The following is a 21431-nucleotide window of genomic DNA, read 5'->3' on the forward strand; positions in this document are numbered from 1 at the left end:
ATTGCTGTATTTATCAATTCATGATAATGAATAAGTAAAAAAAAAAAAAATTAAAAAAAAAAACCCACCACACAAAAAAAAAAAAGCAACTGAAGAACTGCCACAACATTTTGCAGTTAGTAATTTCAGAGTGATAAATATAATGTTGGCCTCAGACTGCTAGAAGGATTAGATTTAGCTGTAAAACAAGTAGTGCAGTTAACAGTTGCTGTTAGGTCTGGCGTTAGGATTAGAAAGCACTGCTAATCACAAGAAATGTAAAAAGATTAAGAGGTGATGGCTGCCAGTAAGGTTTTAAAAGCATCTAAGTGCTGGAATTCATTCTGGGATTAAAATTCCTCAAGTGGGAAAAAAAAAATAATAAAAGACAAGGATAGATAATAAACAGCAGCCAGATTCACCTGCACTGTCCACAACCCCTTCCCAAGCATTAGGAGAGTTAGTAAGTGTGGAAAAGTGAAATGTATGCCATGGCTTACACTGAATGATCCTAGGGCAGGTTTAGTGAGGAGAAGCAAATAGTTCTGTTCTGATATCTATGAATGAGCTATGGCAACCTAAAGCCTGTTTTGAGTTAAGAGATTTTGATTACCAAAATCCTACCTGGACAGTGGAGTTGCAACTTTTAAAGGCACTGTAACAGAAATGATGATGGCATTTAGTATCTGCATCCTTTCAGTAAGAAGGATAAGACGACACACTGATCTCCTGGTTTGCGTCCAGCTTGTGTAGATTCACCTCTAAGACCTGTTTATGTTCTTAGTTACCAAGTTTAAGCAAAAATTCCCATATAAAATTATCTGGAGTGTGCAAAAGAAAACTCCTCAGGAAAAAAAAAGTTAAAAAACCCCCAAATAATAACAGAAAAGAAAAAAAAAATTCCTTGCAAAGATGTTCAAGTAAACACTAACTTTTAATAAATAAATTTGACTTTTGGATGAAACGGCATTTTAAACAGTGCAGACCACAGAATCTTGGTCGGATTCCCTTATGACAGAGTGGTCTCCATCAGCATCAAGTGCAAAGTTTATTGCTGGCACCAGCCCAACCTGCACAGAGTACAACACCTCGAGGAGAACACAGACTTCTGCAAAGCCCCCCAGGTTCCCAACAGGCCTGAGGGACAGCCAAAAGTTGTGGTGAGGCCACCTATAACTTGTCTCTCTCCCACAGTGTCCCACACTTATCCAACAATTCAAAGTAAAATTCAAGGGCTACCAGGACATTTTGTGAGCATTGCCTCTGCACAGACACATTTCTCCCTGTGCCTCCAAGGGACTCAGATGCTGATTCAGACCGGCCTCTCTTCAGTCCTTACTGCACCCTCTGTGAATGTGGACCTTTACTCCAGGGCTTGGGGAGTAATACGCAGTAAGACCACTTCATCATTTTCTACACACCTTTCAATTAAGTGTTCCTGGTGCACCTTCCTGGATTTTCAGACTGTCTAAGTTGCTTTCCACTTCTGTTGCCTCAAAATGAATGTTTTTTTCCAGATGCCTGTAGCAGCAGCAGAAATAACCATCTTCCAAGAGTTATAAAACAGTCGTATTAAATAATAGAGGTGAAAGCACTGTGCATGATTTCTGTAGAAGTCTTTTCAGTAGAACAGAAATTTATTCACTGCATTATGGAACAGTTTGAGAAAACAAGATCATACAATGTACACTGCCTCTATTTAAATTGTTTCATTTCTATTCATGAGTGGTCTGATTAGATACACCGAAAATATCATCAGTAAGAAATAAATAATTCTGCCAAATTAATAGTTGTTGATTTCTTTTACCTGCAAATGTAAGTAGCATCTCATTCACACTAGACAAAGCTACTTTAATTTGGATATATGATCTTGTTGGTTCAAGTCCACACAGCACACAGAGACAGGTGTGCCTCTACATTTTCTTAGTATCAAGCAACTTCTATAAAATTTTGAGGTCTTTCATGAATGGAGAAGGGCTAATATGCACTTTGCATGGAAAGGCTTAGTAGACAACTACATGTTTGGTTTTTTTTCTCTACCTCTTTTTCCCAAATAAAAGGTTGAAAGAAATAAATTTCTTTAAATGCAGAAAATCGTTTAGAAACAGTGTTTTAGGGAATACAGGTGAATTTTCTGTATCACACAAAATTAATTCAAGCTCAGCAAATGCTCTTTAATTAGAAACACCTTTAGAAAGGAAGCAGTTAGAAGTAACCCCTACAAACATCTTTACTTTAAGGGAGCTACTAACCAACACCAAACCAGCTTCTCCAGGACCTCCCTCCCTTCTGAAGTATTTTCCTGGAGAAGCATGGAAAAGGGGTGGATCTGTGCAAATGGAGCAGGATGTAATATTTAGCAGAAAGTTCTGACTAATACTTTCTTTAGGAAAAAACATACTGAAAACTCAGGAGTTAGTATTTTGTTTTAGACACTGCAGAATGATGAATGCTGAATGTCCGCTCAGCTTATGAACATTTCAGAAAAAAACTCTACATTTTGAAAAATGCATCCAGTTTGAGTCAACAATGAATTTTTCTTCTAAGAATCAAATATAATTGCTGTAACATTTCAAAAAAATGTAAATGCACAGCTCAGTACCTTAAGAGCAGCCTGTTTGCACAGCAGCCAAGTGATACACCTCAGAGAGCTACTGTTAGCTACTGCAGGGAAGATAAATCAAGAAAATGCTGAGTTGAGGTGCAATTTGACAGTTATTAGCAGAACACGAGTAATTTGATGAAGGAAAAAAACCTGACAAAATCTCAGTTCACAGCAACAGATTTTGGAAGCCTATTTGCACATAAATTGAAAAAAATAATTCTTTCATTAGAAACTGATGAAGATGAAACAATATACCCTAAATCCTAACATATTTGAAATTATTTTCTTTGATTCAAAGCCGATAATCCTGTAACAGGCAGTAACTAAACAGGGGCTTTACCAGACTTGCTCTGCATGCTGAAGAGACTGCACAGCCTGATCCTGATCTGGGGCTGTTCAACTATCAGAATAACTGGATTTACTGCCATTCGCACCTTTGTTTTTGCCATTTGAAAGCATCTACAGTGCGCAGAACACTGGGCTGTGTTTTAAGCATTAGCGGCATAAATATCCCCTGGTGTACCGTATACTTCACCACTTCTGCCTTCCCGTAAATCAAGCACACAGCCAATCATCTTTTTTATGTTGGACTCTAATGGCAACTCTATTATTCAAATTCACGCTGTAGAGAGCCACGTCTCACGGGGCTGTGAAGCAGCTCAGGAGCAGGTTAATGACTGAACAAGGGAAGATTCAAATCTGGCCATGATCTTTCCACCACAATATCACCACCTCTCCCAATTTATCAATTTACCTCTTCTGTGCTAAAGATTTTTTTTTTAAAAAAAAACAGAACTCCTATAAGCAGGAAAAACAAACTAGAAAGCCTTTTCTGCTCTTCAAGAACCACCTCTTTGTGTCCCCATAAATGTTAAGCATAAATGTTTTCGCACACATGCTCGTAAGCAGAGAAGCTGTTCTTTACTGCATTACAATTAGATGCATAGATTAAGAGATATCTTTCATGTCATTATATCAAACTCTTCTACAAACATACAAAGGGATTTTATAGACTTTTGTATTTTCTGCTTACTACTGAATTCTCACATTCAGCACAAGATGCAGTAAAAGTGAACGATACCTTCCCTGTATTTACTGTGCCCACCAAGAACCATTAAAAAACCAAATAAAACAACTTAGCTATGATTTCAACAGCACAAATCGTTCTCCCATGAGGTTCCTCTTTTTCCTCTCTCCCTCCACTCATCTTCCAGTTCATGAAGACAGGGAACATGAAAACCAAATGTATTTACATGTAAATAATTAATCTTTTCTAGCACACCAGACTAATACCTGAGTTCATCCAAGGGGCTGGCCAGATGTAGCTGATTCTAATGGTATTTTAAACAGCATTCTGAAGAACTAATCGCAAAAGGCTGCAAGGAAATGCTGAACAGCTGTGTTGATAGAGTTGTTTTTAAACAACACGTGTTGAAACTCTACCTATCCTTACTGAACGCAGCTGACAGGGACACGTTCCCAGCCGTCCTGAACCGCCACTGCATTTTGGAGACTCGTGTCTGCACAAGACAGGCTTTGTGAGCAGGGTGAGCTCTGGCACATCTTGGGAAGATGAAGAGAATTACAAAAGCTGAGCATCGTTTTCCTGCCAAGTAGCAGGGAAACATGTGGCAACATAAAGCATCTTTAGGAGCACGAGTCCCACAGGGCACACATCCGCACAAGCTGAGCTGATCCTGAGAGCCAAGCTGCCTTAAACCAAGGCCCCATGGGGATTGGGAAGTGAAGTGATGGTAGTAACTCTGCTTCTCTTTAAGCCATGAAGGAAAATAGAAAGTATTTTGTGTATTTTTAAACAGCCTAAGTAAAAACAATGGATTAATTCTTGCGGGAAGTCCAACAATTAACCTTTACTACACTTGCATGTCAAGTCATGTTTCTTGTGCTAAATAAACCACAGCAAACTCCTGCAGCTAAAAAGGGTAAAAAAAGAAAATCTAGGGACTTGTGTTTGTTTTTCCTCTTTTAAAAGCCAAAATCTAAACCGTTCCATTCTGCTTGCTTTCATAACACAAGTGGTATCTCTCCTGCACATTTTAGAAGAGCAGTCTGCTAAAGGGGACCAGGGAAATAGGTCCTGCACAACTAACGACTGTTCCTCTGATTTTTCTCATTGTACAAACTGAATTAGAAAAAGCAGCAAAGAAATACAATTAAATTTCAGAATATAACAGCCATTTTAGTAATAGTGCTTTGCCTGTGTAGGAAATGGTTTCTTAAAGTGAAGAAATCATTTTGTCATGTGGAAACCTTGAGCAGGTTAGAAACCCACTACTGTACCAGAGATTAATTTCTGCAGTCAGGTTTGTATCTTCAAATTCACTGAAGTGGAGATTTATTGCAACAAAAACAGAGAAAACCACTGGAGGGATATGTTGCAAGTGGAGCAGGGCAAAAGGAAAACTAACAGAGAAAAGACAATATTCTTGGATTTGCAGCGCAACCCTCACTGATTTATTTCAAGAGAGTTTGTGTTTCCAGTGTAAATTAACATGGCTACTACTATAACTTATATCACACAGAGATAAGGTTTGGTGAAGAGTAAAGTTTTGCAGAATATTCTCTGGATGACTTTCCTTAGAAATAGCTCAAAATAACTTAAGAATTATCATCTTAATGACATGCATACCCTTGAGGGGAAATTTTGAGCCCTTCAGCAAAAAGCAACCTCACTGAAAGCAGGATTTTAATGGCTCTGAGTTACTGTTTATGCAGTGGAAGCCCTCTTTAAAGCAAACATGTTTTAAAGTGTCCTTGTTGTGAAGTTGCCTGTACTGGGCATCCCATCACAAATTTCTGCCTTCATGCTTTGCAGAGCAATTATGTCCTTAGACCCACATAAGATGTCTGTGAGTAACATGGACTCTCCTACTTGGCTAATCTTCTCACATTACATAGAAAAATTAAGTGCCTCATAGTCCTTGCTTGTGGAAGCCACTTTACACCCCAATATGCAACTTTTTTTTTTCTGTAAGGTACATATAAAACACATGAGTGATAAGGAAATCTAAATTAATTTATTATGACAAAGAATCACCACAAAGCAGTCCATCATCATAATGAAATGCTTACAGTAATCTCTGTCGAATTATAGTCCTGACCTTTGGTGATGCGGAAAACAGTATTTATTCCTAACTTCAAAAACGAAGAACACTTGCTGCAATCTCTTGCTTGAAAGTTCAAAACTGAAATTGTTCTCACTCTAGCCTAACTGACAGCATTAGTTGTGGAGAAGCTCGCTTCCAGAAGAAGTGGAATGTAAAAACAAAGTTGCTGTGACCTTAACAATAATCCTGTTTGCATATTACAATACATTTTCCTACTACAACAAGGCAAAGTCCCTTGTGTTCCGGTCAGAAAAAGTCATCTTCCAGTAAAAGCATACTGTGATCAATAACATTTTCTTAATATATTATATTATCTCCCAGTGAAACACTTTTTCACTTGGCATTTCAGGCTGCCGAGTAGGGGAAATTCATGACAAAACTAAGATAGTAAATGAGATACTGCAAATTAATTCCATCCAAGAGCAATCTTTTAGTTCGTGAGCAATTTGACAAGCCAGTGTTGTCTGACTTCAGCAGAAGCTTTCTCAGCTTTCAAATACACATGAAACAGAAGAATCTGCTCCACTACCATACCCAACTTCACTTCAGCCTGCATAATTTTGTGTTAAAATATTATTAGAGCTTCAACAGCCAACTTGGAGACCAGAATTAGTGGGGCAGACTTTAAATATTAGTCTAGAAAATAGACTGAGAAGTCTGCCACATCAATCCTGTGAAATCCTGTTTTCAAGTTATAGCCCACAGCATGGAGGGCACAGGAATTCTGCACTTCCTTAGAGGATTTGTCACAAGCTCTCCTGCAACCCAGTCCTGAAAAGGCCCAAGTGATAACAATGCCAGGGGAAGGATCTCAATTTGGTACTGGAAAATTCAAAGACAGCTTTGTCATGATGGGTATTATAGTAAAGTGCTTCTCCATCTGCACATCTGAACTCTCTTTTGCTATGATGAGTAGCAGCTTTATTGCCCCCTTGGAGTTATTGTCCTTCTGCAGGCTGAAAGGGTGACCTGGTGGCACACAGCCAGGAGCAGAGCCCATCATCATTTTAGCAACAGCAGTTGAGGATTTACTGAGAGCAATTGGTCTTCAGCATGGTCCAGGAAGGCATGATCCCACAAAAAGGCTGGGGTGTGTGCAGGATGCTGGGATATTGTCAGCAGGATTACTCACACACACCTGATCTCGGCACGATTAGGTGAAGAATCACTGCCGTATTAATATTTCAGCATAAGGAATAAGGGGCAGGCAGCTGTTGAATATTCATGCTGTAGCAATGCTCTCTGTATGAATTCTCTAGCAGAAACATGTAAAGGCTGCACCATTACCCCAAAGAGTTTACCATCCAAAACCCCAATTAAAGAGATACTTTAGCATGTACCCTGTTTTAAGCTCACAGGGCAGGCTCACTGACTAATTGTATTCTTACAGTGAAGGATGTGCTCCATTTTTTTATTAACTCAAGACTCATGCTGAAAACAACATAAAAGGAGTGGGAAAAAACAGATGAAAATTTAATTTACATCTGCAAATCCCAACACATCATGAGATCAGAAACATGTAAAGGGTCAAACAACTCATCTACCCAAGAAGTCATTCATAAAAGATAAAATATCCTTTTTAAATGTGGAGGAAATTCATGCAGGGAAGATGCATAGTACTCAACTATAAAATAATTCCAAGAAGCTTCATGTACACTTCTGAGAAAGAAGAGGCAAAATTAAGATTGGTGCCACAGGTAAGAAGGAACACAAATGACATTCTAAGCAATCTAGATGAGAAGGACAGGACTACACTTGTGTAGGTCCCTGGTTGTGGGGTTTTGTGGTTTTTTAAATTTTTCTTAACAAAATAAATTAGGCAGCAAATCTTTATGTAAATGAGCACTTTAAAAAGAGCCTTTCTAGGTGAATAATTTCTTTTACGATTAATAAAATCTGCAATCAGAGCAACAACATTCTGATGACTTTTTGCCATTTGCAATTATCACTCATCCCAGCACCAAAAAGCTCATTATTATTAAACTTGACAGAAAGAATACTTAACTGCTTTTATGTAAGAACTTACTTTTTAAAAGAATCAAGTCTCTAAGCTTTGTTTCTACTTCCAAATCTTCTGTGTGAAAAAGGCTATCCTAACAACCCCTCTATGTGTCACCTTTGATTTCCAACACATCATGTGGATAAAAGCATCCAATTTGTACAGTAACACAACACATTACAGAATAACAGCCTACAAAGAGTATGGAGTTAGCATAAACCTGTGCAAGTACAGACACACAGTTTATACCATGAAAATACATATTTTAACCTTTTTTAGAGCAGTTTTCTCCTAAGTAACTGAAAGCATTTAAGTTACTGTAGTACTTGTAGAATTCCTGTGAATAAGAGTGCATAATCTCTGTTTTAAAGGCATAGAAGTTGAGGTACAGCTATTACTAAGACAGCTGTGGAAGAGACAGGAACAGAAACTATATCCAACTCCAAGCCCTGTGACTAAATCCATGTCTATTTGACATGTATTATCTACAGGCAGAAACAAACACAGGTATTTTTGTTTTGGCATCTACAGAACTGTTAAGAATGTGTGTTGTCTGTTGCCTCACTCCATCCTTGCTCCCTGACATAACAGCACAGTAAAATCAGAGTCCTCTTTCAGAAAAAAACAAAACAAAACAAAAAAATAACAAAAAACCCCAAACAATCCCCCCTCAAAAACCCCAAACAAACAAACCAAACAACAACAACAAAAAAACCAACCCACAACCCAAAATAAATCCCCAAACCCCAACACAGATGCTGTTAAATGGATGGAAACTCAAAAAATACTGCCTGATTCATAGGTGCTTGGGAAGCATGGATCTGAGCTTTTTATAATTATACGTCTCCAGTTTGTCATGGTTTAGTGAATGGTTAAAGGTGTGGAGCACGTGGTGAGCCAGAATCTTCTTGGGGTGTGCAGTAAGAGAGGCAACAGGTGCAAGCTGCATCAAGGAAAAATCCAGTAAGGAATAAGGAAGAAGGATTCAGAGCAGATGCTTAAGCAGCAGAATGGCTGTGTGGGGAGGCTGCAGAGCCCTCATCCTCAGGGGTATTAAAGGATTTGGACACAGCCCTCAACAACCTGCCCTGCCTCTGCAGTTTGCCTGATTTAAGACAATCCCTCCAAGGTCATTCCCAAACTGAATTGTTCTTTGAATACCATCCCAAAGACAAGTGAGGTTGCTATTTGGTTTCTCTGCTGCATCCCAAAGCTTATCACAAATTCACCCAAGCAGTGTGACCCCAGATATCTGTGACTAACTTTTTTTACTTTATTTGGCTTGCTCCTTCCCCTGAAAGGGATAAAATGGAACAAATCCAAATCTTTGCTTTCACCCACTTGAAAACTGTGAAAAATGAAAACCAAAACACAATCACTGTGTTAAAGCTCCTAAACACACATTTGAGGTCTTGCTTAGAGTTTACACACATCCTGACCTCTCCTCCTAAGAAATACTCCAAAAAACAATCAATCAGTCTGCTGTGCAGGGAAACCCACAGTTATTTTAATAACTTCATCACCAAAACAGCTCTCAACATCATTTCAAATTCCTCCCCACCACCCGCACTATCGTAAGAGGTGCTGCATATGGTGAAAATTAATTCAGTTTGAACCAAAAAACACTGGGGTTAAGTACTTCTTCAACTGGAATACAAAAACTGCAACCACACGTGACTGTCAGGATATACAGGGCTACAGTCAACATGCAGAAATACTATTTATATCCTTCAGAAAAAATGAGTTAAAAGGCCTTTTAAGGGGAAGAGCTGAGCTAGGAATATCCAAAAACGAGTGAGACAGACAAGTGTGCAACTCCTACGTGCAGCTTGCTACCAGAAGGAGACAGGAAGAGTCCATCCTGGAAATCATGGCCTTTTCAAATAATTTCTCACATGCAACAGAAGCTTCCAAGAAGAGGCCTGGACACACTTAGCTTCTCATTTCCAAATTATTAGTTTTTTTAATTCTTTCATTACATATATGTTGTATAACCAGATCACAGCCACCGTGGCAGAAACGCCCATGGGCATCCCACAGCCCAATGGAATCACTCTGCAGTCACTATTCAACCTAAGATTATCCCAGACATTTCATGCTGATGTGACTAGGCAATGTGGCAACTTATCACAAGCCAGATTTACTAGACATTCCCCAACACAGAAAGTGAATTAAACTGTCACTCATCACCATATGAGCTGCACTAGTGTAACACTTCTTCACGAGTTGGACAACACTTCTCTGAATTAAAACCAACACACTTTGTTGCAAGTTGAAGTCTTCATCCTCCTTTCTGTACATTTTCTTTTCCTTTCCATTTCTCTTATTTTCTGCTCAATTTTTTTTCCCCCTGACTTAGTATGTTTAACACTCTTTGTTCCACTTGCCCCCTCAATGCATTCTTTTGTTCTCTTTGGCAGATGTAAACAGGGATTTGTACAGGAGCTCCAACCACCCTGGCCAAACTAGTAACAATGATCTCAGCACTGGACTACTGATGTCCTCTTGGTCCTTCCCCTAAGGAATCACAGCAAAGCTTCCAGGAGCACAGGACTACGTCTCCTTTCCCCAAGAACCACCTGATCATCACGTCAAGCTAGGGCTGAGACTGCATTCCTGAGTGTTTCTTCTCTGGAGTATCTCCCAACATATATGCTCTATTAAAATACAGGAAAAGCAGACATTATTCATCATGAGGGCCACCAAAAAAAGAAAAAGAGCAGAACATTTGATTTAACCACCACTACAATTACAGTTGTTGACATCTGCAATTTGTAGCTTCACACACACACATGCAGGGACAAACAAAGAAGGAATATAAAGTAAGTCTTGTTCATAATTCAGACTCAATTTCCAGCAAGTTTCAGATACATATTATTATATACACTATTCATGGCTGTACTCATTCTGTACTGGCAGTACAGAAAAAAGTATTAAATACACTCTCTCATGCACACTTGTACACACCCAAGCATACACACAATTTCCTGACCTATTGTGAATATACTAATGACAGGAATTGAGAAAGAATTTTAAATTATCAAAGCTACATGGAAAGCTTTAAGCTAGCTGCTCATGGAAATAAACCAATTTCCAAGAGTGTTTCACTATTTCCGAAGCGTAGCTCATGCACATTTATGGGAAGAGGTTGCCAGAAACATTATGATGAAGGTGCACTGGGGATACTGAGGTGTTCAATAAGGAATCCTGTGAAGGAAGAGCAAACGCTGGAAATAAGAAATGCATCACAGTGTCTGAGAAAGATTAAGCAAACTGAAAATATGAAAAATAAAATAATATGGGACCTTGTGGTCTTGACAGACAGCGGGTACAATTTGAGCCAGCAACACACCCTTGAAAAAATCCCATGTGTTCATTCTGAGCTGTGTTGGTGAGAGCACAGCCAGCGGGCCCAGGGAAGCAGTCCTCCCCTTTCCTGCAGCATTGTGATCCCTCCAGAACAAGAAGGCTTTGACATACTGGAGAAAGCCCAGTGGAGGATAGTGCTGGCTAGAACAGAGGTCTCCCCCAGATCTCACTGTGTTTTCCAGTTCCCCAGAGAGAACACAGTGAGCCTATTCTTGAAAGGGCAGTGATATGAAAAGAATGACAGAGCTGTAACAATAAAAATTCAGGTTATAAATGAAGACTATCCTTCACAAGGTGGTGAAACATGGTAACAGGGGTCTAACAAAGTTTTGGAGTCTGCTTTCTTGGAGATATTCAAAACTCAACTGTATATGGTCCCCAGAAACCTGCTTTAAAAGTGACCTTGCTCTGAGCTGGAGACTGGACTAGATATCTACACAGGTGTCTTCCAGCCTGTATTATCCAAAAAAATTATGTATTTGGATGGAAGAAGCCAGAAAGCTGTTCAAAGGAGGCAAAGATGACAAGAAACAGCATAAAGGCACAGGATTAGCTCCATAATGAAAAAACAGAGAAGTACAAAAAGAAGCTAGAAAAGGGAATAAGCAAGAAAAATAGCAGGTGGGATTAAGACTGAGGAAGAGGCAAAAAAAAAAAGAAAAATCAAATCTCTGTTCACAAAATTGAACTTTCCTCCCATAGGCAGGAGGTGAAAAATTCCACAAGAGTCAGTCAACAGTGAAGTCAAGTATTTAAGTTTCTACTGTAATGTGCATAGTGGATATGGATAGGAGAAGGAATCAGTCATTCTCCCTCACCATGCCCCCAAGAAACTAACCTTTAATCTCCCTTTTCCAAATATTTGAACTCAATCTTGCAAACTTCACAGGTATTTTAGCTATGTACATTATGAAGAATGTTTCATTTGTAATATAAAAATACATGCACTTTTATCAGCTTAAAACTCAAAGTTCACTACACCCAAATAAGCCTCTTACAGCTTTTTACCCTTTAATAAGATATGGCCTCATGAGTCTAGGCCTATATGCACAAAAAACTTTCCACCCTCCTGGAGCTACACCACCAAATTCAAAAACTCCTGATCAAGTCTACAGCATTAGGATTTATTATATTTAAATATTTTTCTATTATAACACAGATGCTTAGTTGCATGCGCTGCAATAGGGACTTGCTGCAGCTACTAAAAGGAAGTACAATGCCCAAATTGTGTTTGTGTAAGCAAGGAAAAGACCATGAAAGAAAAATCACCAAAAAAAAAAGAGACATCTGCACACTTACCCTGTGATATTCACAATCTGTATCAAAATCAGCCTCAGGTGTAACAGTCAGTAAACAGGACAGCAAACCCTTGCATTTAGCAGAAGATTTCTGAGAAGCCAGATTACCTAGAAAAAGTTGAAAAGAGTTACTTTAACACACAAAGATGAAATCACCTATGTGTAATGAGAATAGGCTTCAAATGAATCATAGCACCAGAAAAAAAAAGAAAAAAAAAAAAGAAAAAAACTGCTCAATGGGAGACCACCATGATCAGCACAGAGAACTTAAATCCCAGAAGGAGACAGAAATCTGTTACAAAGCACAGAGAGTTAGATCCTAGTAGGCACTCAGGGTTTAGCAAAGAACATCTAATACCCAAGGTAACATGGTGTTAACCCTCTAATCAAGGATGTGGAGGAGACCAGAAAGAACACGATATTTTGCTTAATTAGTTGCTATCAAAGAGAGGATGAGTTCAAGCACTTGCAAAAACAAGGCAAATCTAAGACTATTTAAAAGTTTAATAGTGTTCTAGAGTCATTGGTAACACAGAGTTTGCCCATGAAATCAAAATAATCCCAGGAGATAAATTTAAAGGAATATACCTCATTTTAATGCACAGAATAAAATGACTATTCATTAAAGCAAAGCAGTTTTATCCCTACATTCTCTATCTTGGATGCAATACATATTGAAGTAATCTTTATGACAGGAAGTGGCATGTAATCCTGCAAGAATGAACTGCTGTCGTTATCTGCAGATCAATACAATTTTTTTTTAAGTGGATGTAACTGTGCCTATTGATTTCACGTTTTTAGCACTAACGTGTCAGTTTCTACCAAGAAGATTCTTACAATGACAAGATTGCTGCATACATGTAATTGAGTTGACAGAATCTGAATCTGAAGTTTACAGTGCACTTCACTCTGCAATGCAATCAGGGCTTCTGTCCCATTACCTCAGTTGTAGCCTTTTTCCATTTTATATAAACTTTATTTTTGTGTATTTATAATAATTTTGAAGTGGTAGAGTAACACTTCAATAATCCAACCTGCTAGCTATGGAAAGTTTAGCATGCAAAAGATCCCCTTAGAAGTTCTCCCCCTACCCTGTTAGGATATTATTTCAGAATATTTGTATGACTTTTGCTATGTTTAAGTAGCCTGACCAAATAATTTCCCTTGTGAAAGACTGAAACTATTTCAGTGCTGAATATTTACAGCCCAAAGAGGTGTGGTGAAGGTGAGGATGGTAAGGGTACAAAGCACACAGAAAAACTGAATGACTTATCCAAGGTCACTTTGTGGATCACTCAGGCAATGAGCTCCATTAAGAGTTTAATAAAACTGCTAAATTCCTACTATATTTCTGCAAATGAAGCATATAGCAACTTTGGCTTGACTAGCTGACCAAATGGCTCATGCTGCAATGAATGATCTGTAATGAGAACTGGCTGAGAGGCACAACGCACCATCAGCCTGAGAAACGAGGGAAAAAAGAAAAAAAGATCAAACCACTAAAAAGAAATTTACGATGATGAGATTAGGGCCAGATGAATGACACCCCAAATCAGGTTAGGAAAGCTGAAGTGCTGATAGAACTAAAACTGGCCAAGGACATCAAGGGCACCAACAAATGCTTCTATAGGTACTTTTGTGACAACAGGGAAGACTTGTGAAAATGTTGGCCCTCTCCAGAAAGAAATGGGAAACCTATTTACCTGGGATATGGAGAAAGTTAAGACACTCAACGACTCTTGTGCATCCGTCTTCAAACACAGGTGCTCCACCCACACTGCCTGAGTCACAGGCAGGGACTGGGGAAATGAAGAACCACCCACTATGGGAGAAGATCAGAGTCAAGATCTTCTATGGACCTGAAGGTGTTCAAGGCCACCTTTGGGGGAGAAGGAACTTTAAAGGTCATATAGTTCCAAGCCCCCTGCCAGGGGTAGATCTGGCTGCTTCCACTTCATCTTCCACTAGACAGGCTGCTTGACCAACATCCAACCCAAACCGTTCTGATTTAGTAACACTTAGAATGTTTACATGCAGAAAAAACTCTCTGCTGTCTAACCACTAGCCAGCTGCAGGTTAGTTTCTTGAAAACATAAGATGATAAACGAGGAAGCACATGAAAGGCTGGGGAAGGTGTGGAAATGTAAACATCTTGTCCACATTATCCCTCAACACTATGGTTCACTCCATCAAACAGAGCTCCATGCTCTTCCTGAGCCTGTATTCTTTACAGGCTCATTTTGCAGCTAAGGCTTTACTAATAGTTGGTTTACTTATTTATCTATTTAACACTTCTTGAATACATTGTTGTGACTTTTCAATTCAGCATTTCTGACTTTCAGAAGACAACTAAGTAAAATACCATGGACTGCCTAAAATTGCTGAAACAAAAAGGGACTATTTTCTTTGTTTTGCTTTAAGTTTGTTGAAAAGAGCACTGTTTCCATGATGCAGTTTATGGAAAGAAAAAAAAGGGGAAATTACTCAAGGGAGTAGTTTCTGTTTTGCATAGTGACTCATCATATCATAGTTACCCCATCATCTCCCAGGGCAACACTAGGCCAGAGCTAATCTGAAAGATCTCCTTAGGGAATCACTTACTTCTCAAAGCTATATCAGGACTCTTGTTCCAGAACTTCACAGAACAGGAAAAAAAAATCTGAGACTAATAAAAATAAAATGGCTTTCAGATAGGGAAAAAGACTGAGAAGCCAATGACAGTTTTACATGAAGGAAATGGTTTTCTCTCTCACCTCAGTAATGAAAGACATGAAGAATATTTACAAAGCACATTGCAGGCTCTAGACAGCAGTTTGATATAGAAAGGCAGAAGAGAACCCACAGCTGGATATGGGACATCTGAAGAAAGAAGAATCAGAAGGAACAAGAAAAGCAATTACCTGTCACCATGAAAACGGTACACAAAGACAGGCCAAAGTTCAAAACCTGTTTGCTTACTCTTGGACACACAGTTCCAGGAGTGTAAAAAACTACTTGGGGAAATACAAAGACAGACTTAATGGTCTTTATCATACTGCAACTTACATGATTTACTAGCATTTGGGTGAGTTTTCTTTCCCCTGCTTTAGAAAATCTTGGCTGCTTATAAGAAAGGATTTTAAGCTTACCAAAACTTTACTGCAGTTACCATTGTGCAGGTAGTACCAGGGAGCAACACCTGCCTGGCAGTTCTGAACCACTAAAATAAAATATTGAAACTGGAAAAGGCAGAAACACAGCAAGGAGCTTTCAACAGCAAACCCAGGCTGTCTCTCATCATAGTGTACCCTGCACAGAGGTAAAACCTGCATTCCCTGTATTAATTACCATGAAGTTGAAGGTGCCTTACAGGAGCCTACAGCAGCAGCCTTATCTCTCCTTTGGGAGCCTAACTACTGCAAAATGGACAAGTTAAGGACTCTGCTCTGTGCCTATGCTTCTAAACTAAGTGACTTGAAGCAACTGGATTAAAGCTATCTACTTTAGATACTGCATCTCTTCCTTCCTTAAGTAGAGAGCTCTTTCTTCAGGTTAAATCAGCTGCAGGCCATGGTATGAAAAGCTGGTGTCAGCTCACCTGTCATCAAGATGAGTATCTTCATGAAGGGATGGAATAATCAGAAGTGCCTTTGGCTTGAAAGACCTGATGAGTGAGAAGCAGGTCTGGAGAGAGGAGCTGTATCAGTTGGACTCCCCTCTACAGTTCTGGGTTGGCCAAAGAAGAGTTCAGCTGCACCAGCAAACAAAGAGATATGGTGACAGCACAAGCAGCTACCAGAAAGATCATCTTTAAGTAGTAAAATAGAAAAGAAGCTTCCAAAAGGCAGAGAGAATGAGGGAGACAATGATTTCATACTATGTCAAGCCAAAGCATTTTTCTTATGCAGCAATACACTGTTTCAGAGCTTAGCTGTCACAGATGAAGTATCCAGAAGCCATACAGAAGATCTGAAGAAAGGCAAGGAGCAGGCAGCAACATCTGGCAATTCAGTACTTCAATGAGGGACTCGTTGGTCCAGAGCCTCCCTGAATAAGAGATCATTTAACAGTAGAACTGCACAGCATGGACCTCAGTGAGGATGCAATGCTCCATGCAGTGCCTTCCCATGTCTCACCTGTGGCTGAAAAAAGTATTTGGACAAGAAGAAGGATGAAGCCAAGAATGTGGACATAGTTATTGTAGGTTAATTACCCAGAAAAAGTTTAACACAAAAATATTCTCTGAAAGCCTGCCTGTGCAGACAAGCTATAAATCAACTCTGAAGCACAAAGTGCTTTAAAAATGCACTTTACAAGATGCTCTGCCCTGCAAACAGCCTCTCCGAAGTCAGGTACCACAGCCTGGGGCAGGAGCTGAAGAACAGGAATGAAATACCAGGCACAGAACACCCTCTCTTTGCAAACAAACAAGGAAAAGGAAAGCAAACAAGAGGGAGTGGGATAAAAACTACTCCAACATCAAATATGAACACTTACTAGGCAGGCTACGTGGAAGCTTTACAGGCAGCAGAAGGGTGCTACAGGCAGTGTATCTGCCAAATCAAATCAGTCACTGCGAACAGCTGAGCTCAGCACAGCTGGGAGGCTGTATGGACACGGGAGGGAAGTACAGACTGACACACCCAAGGTGTCAGCACTGCCAGGCTGGGGATAACTGTGTGTGCTAGCTTCGTTTGTTACCTTTAGCATGTTTAGCATGAAAAACTCTGTAATGCCTGGTGTGACCTGTTGTCCTACTGTTGCCAGAAGTCAAGCAAGTGGCCTGAGAATAAAGTAATTGCAGATCCTAAAAGGAGCTACACAGGCTCTGAAGTTCAGCAGAGCTGCAGTCAAGAGTTGCAGGGTGGGATAGGAAAAATAAAACACAGGGCTGGAAATGAAGGATGCATCCACTTTCGAAGTCCCACCTGACTTTATGGAAAGGAGTGACTGCTCTGCACCATGATGTCTGCAGAATACTCTTGTTATGTTTACCCTAATATATTATTTATTACAGAATTTACAGCTCTCTCTTTTCCCAAACTGGCAACCATCCAGCTACTAATTTGCAAGCTAAAATGCTGTGAGGTCTGCAGATCCCAGGGCATTTGCAAGCCATAAGGATTCTGAAATGCTGGGGAAAAGCCTGGCAATGCTGCCAGTCCTCACTAAGGTCCAAAGAATTTAAGCCACAGCCACATAAACTAAGGAACTACCTGAGAAAAAATGACTAGAGAAGGATGTCTGCACACGCATAATGTTCAAATATTTATAGAAAACTTTTTAGCAGCAACAAATGAGAGCATCACTGTACCATCAGCTCTGGGTTTGAAATGATAATTGCTAGATACCTAAGGCTACTTGGTATGTTTTACTGAGTTTCTCACAATCCCACTCATCTCTCTGTAAACAGGCTGAGGACTGTGAACATCTCATCAAAGATTTAGACACACAGTAGCCCCTGAGGTCACTCTGTGAAACAGCTGAAGTCCCCCAAACTCAAATGCTGACCTGTGTTTCAAAGGGTTAATAAGTGAAAAGGGGAGGGGAGAATAATATTCACCCAGTATTCCCCCTTGTTCCATTACACGGACAAATTAACTCCTCCTCAGAGTTATGTGACATCACATAAGTTTTGAGAAAACACTTGTGGTTTAGAACTGGCAGTTTAGTTTGTATTCCTGCCTGGAGAATCACTTCTTTAAAAGGAAGTATACATCAATAATATTCATGGGGAGCTTCATAAGAGCTTGGCAAACAGTTCTGACAAAACAAAAACCTCAAACATAAGGATTACTCATAAAATGCTACATCAACAACTCTTTTGACAGACATCTGGATTATACTGCTCTTTAAAGGGGAAAAACAAAGATGTCACTTCAAAGTTTAAATGGAAACAGTGAAATATGCCATTAAAAATATCACATCATAAACAAAGCTGTTTCTGCAAACTCAAATGCAATGAGCAATTATGACAAAATTTGCCAAGATAATTTACAGATACTTTATTTATTTAAAAAAATGCTTTCAAAACACTAAAAGAGGGACAGAAATTACAGGTTAGTAATGAGTTTACAGACCTAGAAGATCAGCTAGCCAGCATTAATAGTCTGTCAAGTCCCATCTTTTCTTTAAATGGCCTTTAGTTGATGCTCTAAATGAAGTTAAAGCATACACACCAACCCAGCTGAACAAAGTTGCAGAAAAATGCAGACAGACACTTAAGGAGCCCATCCTTAGAGTATGTAATTCACTATTCCTCCCCCAAACCATGTTAAACATAGAATTGCTTTATCCAGATGACATTAAGTTCTGTGGTATGCTGTAGTTAAGACTCAAAATGAGATCACTATTAGGATGCAAGTAAAAACTTCTAACTCATTCCCAGTTTATTTACTTTTTAATTCCCATTAAAAGCTCAATAAAAGCTGCTGATATGTCTGGGCTTCAAAAAAAGATATGTAAAATATTCCCATGCAAAAATAACACATTGGAAAGACTATATTCAAAAATTAAAGACTTCTAATGGATCATAAATGTTCAGTTAAAAATTCTTAACCCTAACAGCGAGCATTCTTTGCAGACAAACATATAACAGTCCAGTGAAAAAGCAGATTGTCCTAAAGTAGAGTCAATGTCACAATTCACTGAAGTCCATTGGATTTGGGGGAGATTGGATGAAGGTTACAGAATCACAGAATTGTTTGGGTAGAAGGGACCTTAAAAATTATCTTGCCGCACTCCCTGCCACGGGCAGGGACACCTTCCACTAGACCAGATTGCTCAGAGTGCCACCAAACCTAGCCTTGAACACTTCTAGGGATGGGACAGCCACAGCTTCTCTGGGCAATCTGTGTCTCACCATCCTCACAGTAAAAAATTTCTTTCAAACACTTAATCCAAATCTGCTCTTCCAGTTTAAAACCATTTCCTCTTGTCCTGTTCCACATGCCCTCGTAGGAAGTCCCTCTCCAGCTTTCTTACTGCTGCTTTCCAGTACCTCAAGGGGGCCTACAAAGTCTCCCTGGAACCTTCTCTTCTCCAGGCTAAACAACCCCAATTCTTTCTTCATAGGAGAGATCCTCCAGCCCTCTGATCATCTTCATGGCCCTAAGAAGAAGATCCTTGGTGACTTTGCAAGTGCACATTGTTGGGTCCTGCCCAGCCTCTCATCCACAAGTACTCCCAACTCCTTCTCCACAGGGCTGCTCACAATCCATTCTCCACCCAGCCTGTACTTCTGCTTGTGACTGCCCTAATCCAGGTGCAGAATCTTGTGCTTGGCCTTGCTGAACTTCATGAGGATCCCACAGCACCACCTCTCGAGCCAGTTCAGGCCCCTCAGCATGGCATCCCTTCCATCCAGCACGTCACCAGCACACCTGCTGAGGGTGCCTCAGTCCCACTGTCCATGTTGCCAACAAAGATGTCAAACAGAGCCAATCCCAAAACTGACCTCTGAGGAATGCAGCTCATCACTGCTCTCCATCTGGACACTGACGCATCGACCCCAACTCTGAGCCCAACCAACCAGCCAACTTTTTATCCATCAACTGGTCCAGCCACCAAATTCACACACCTCCACAGTTCAGAGGCAAAAATGTCACTTGGAACAGCATCAAATGCTTTGGATAAGTCCAGGTAGATTACATCAGTAGTTCTTCCTTATCCACCAACACTCTTAACCCCATAACAGAAGGTCACCAGATTTGTCAGGCATGACTTGCTCTCAGTGAAGTCATGCTGGCGGCCACCACTTACCTTGTGATTTTCCATGTGCCTCAACATAGTTTCCAGGAGAATCTGCTCCATGACCTTGCCAGGCACTGAGATAAGACAGACTGGTTTACAGCTCCCCATGTCTTCCTTTTTCAATGGGAAGTATGTTTCCTCTTTTCCAGTCAGTGGGAACTTCATGATATTCAGCCAACTTACAGACATGATAGATAGTGGTTTAGTGATGTCATCCACCAGTTCCCTAAGAAACCTACAGACACATTTCATCAGCTCCCCTGGACTTGTGCCCCTGCAGCTTCCTTAGATGTTCTCAAACTCATCATCTCCTACAGAGGTGGTTCTTAATTTTCTCAATCACTCCCTTTGCCTTCTGCAACTCAGGTAGTGGGGCTGGAACACCTGTCGGTGAAGATCCAGGCAGAAAAATCACTTGTCCCTGCCCTCTCTTTAATCCTGTCCCATAAACTCTCAGACAGCTTCTCATCAATCCTCAGGCAGAACTCCATGCACTCCAGCATGTTGGCCATTAACACTTCTTTCTCATTTCTACCTCCTGCACTTCTTGAAGAGCCTACATCCTTCTATTCCAACACTCCAGCCACAGGAACCATCCTGGCATCTCTCCACAAGGCCAGTAAGATCACAGCCCCGCATGCACGCATCTCTAACTCCGCACAGTGACATTAAGCTGGGCCACTGAGGAAGCTGATTTGCATTCAGGTGTTCTCCTGCAGACCTGCAATTCTCTCTCCAGGCTCTGGGCTCTTGCCAGCTCTTGCTGGCACTAACATGAAACTGATAGGAGAGGGACATATTGAGGTTCCCCTCCACTGGCAACTTTAGACTAAAGTCCTCTAAACTTTTTAGTTAAAAGGCAGCAGGCAAGGAAGTGCATTTGTTGAAGCATCTTTTATTTCTCTGTTGAAGCAAAGACCAGCAAAGATACCTTCTTCTGAAATAGTTTGAAGGCATTGAGATTAAAAGACTGAAGTTTTAGGACAGCTTGACTAACATATTTCCTCAATGTCAATGCTTCACTGAAGCAGCTGGAGAGACTCAGATTCAAAGCACTGAAACATTTGAGACTGAGAAGACCTCAACTTCTTTGACACCATGAACTGACTTTCTGCAGTTCAATGTCTTTTCCAGGTATTTGTCAAAAGTCAACAGAAGCAGAACAAAACCTGTTGGTTTTCCACTTCCTGATGTTTTTTAATACAAAGCCCTACTCTTCTTGTAGGACTCTCAGAGACTGCTGCAGAGTCAGGTAACATAACCAACTGCAGGTGATGTAAGAGCAGCCAGATCATGCCTTTTGTGGTGTGGGAGAAATCCTA

General features: G+C 40.1%; 1 protein-coding gene across 11 annotated transcripts in view; it reads right to left on the reverse strand.

Annotated features, from left to right (window-relative positions):
- The window catches only part of KLHL29 (kelch like family member 29), a 389077-nt gene that overhangs the window by 310620 nt on the left and 57026 nt on the right, over nucleotides 1-21431 (reverse strand). For 8 of the 11 annotated variants that reach the window (XR_015282702.1, XM_086875691.1, XM_086875697.1 and 5 more), the window contains one exon: nucleotides 12380-12486. The exons of the other annotated variants lie outside the window; for them this stretch is intronic. The gene's annotated coding sequence lies outside the window, so the exon portion shown is untranslated. The remainder of the gene's footprint in view (nucleotides 1-12379; nucleotides 12487-21431) is intronic. 11 annotated transcript variants of the gene reach the window in all.

This window comes from Cyanistes caeruleus, chromosome 2, assembly GCF_971803275.1.
Source record: "Cyanistes caeruleus chromosome 2, bCyaCae1.hap1.1, whole genome shotgun sequence".
NCBI classification, from domain to species: domain Eukaryota; kingdom Metazoa; phylum Chordata; class Aves; order Passeriformes; family Paridae; genus Cyanistes; species Cyanistes caeruleus.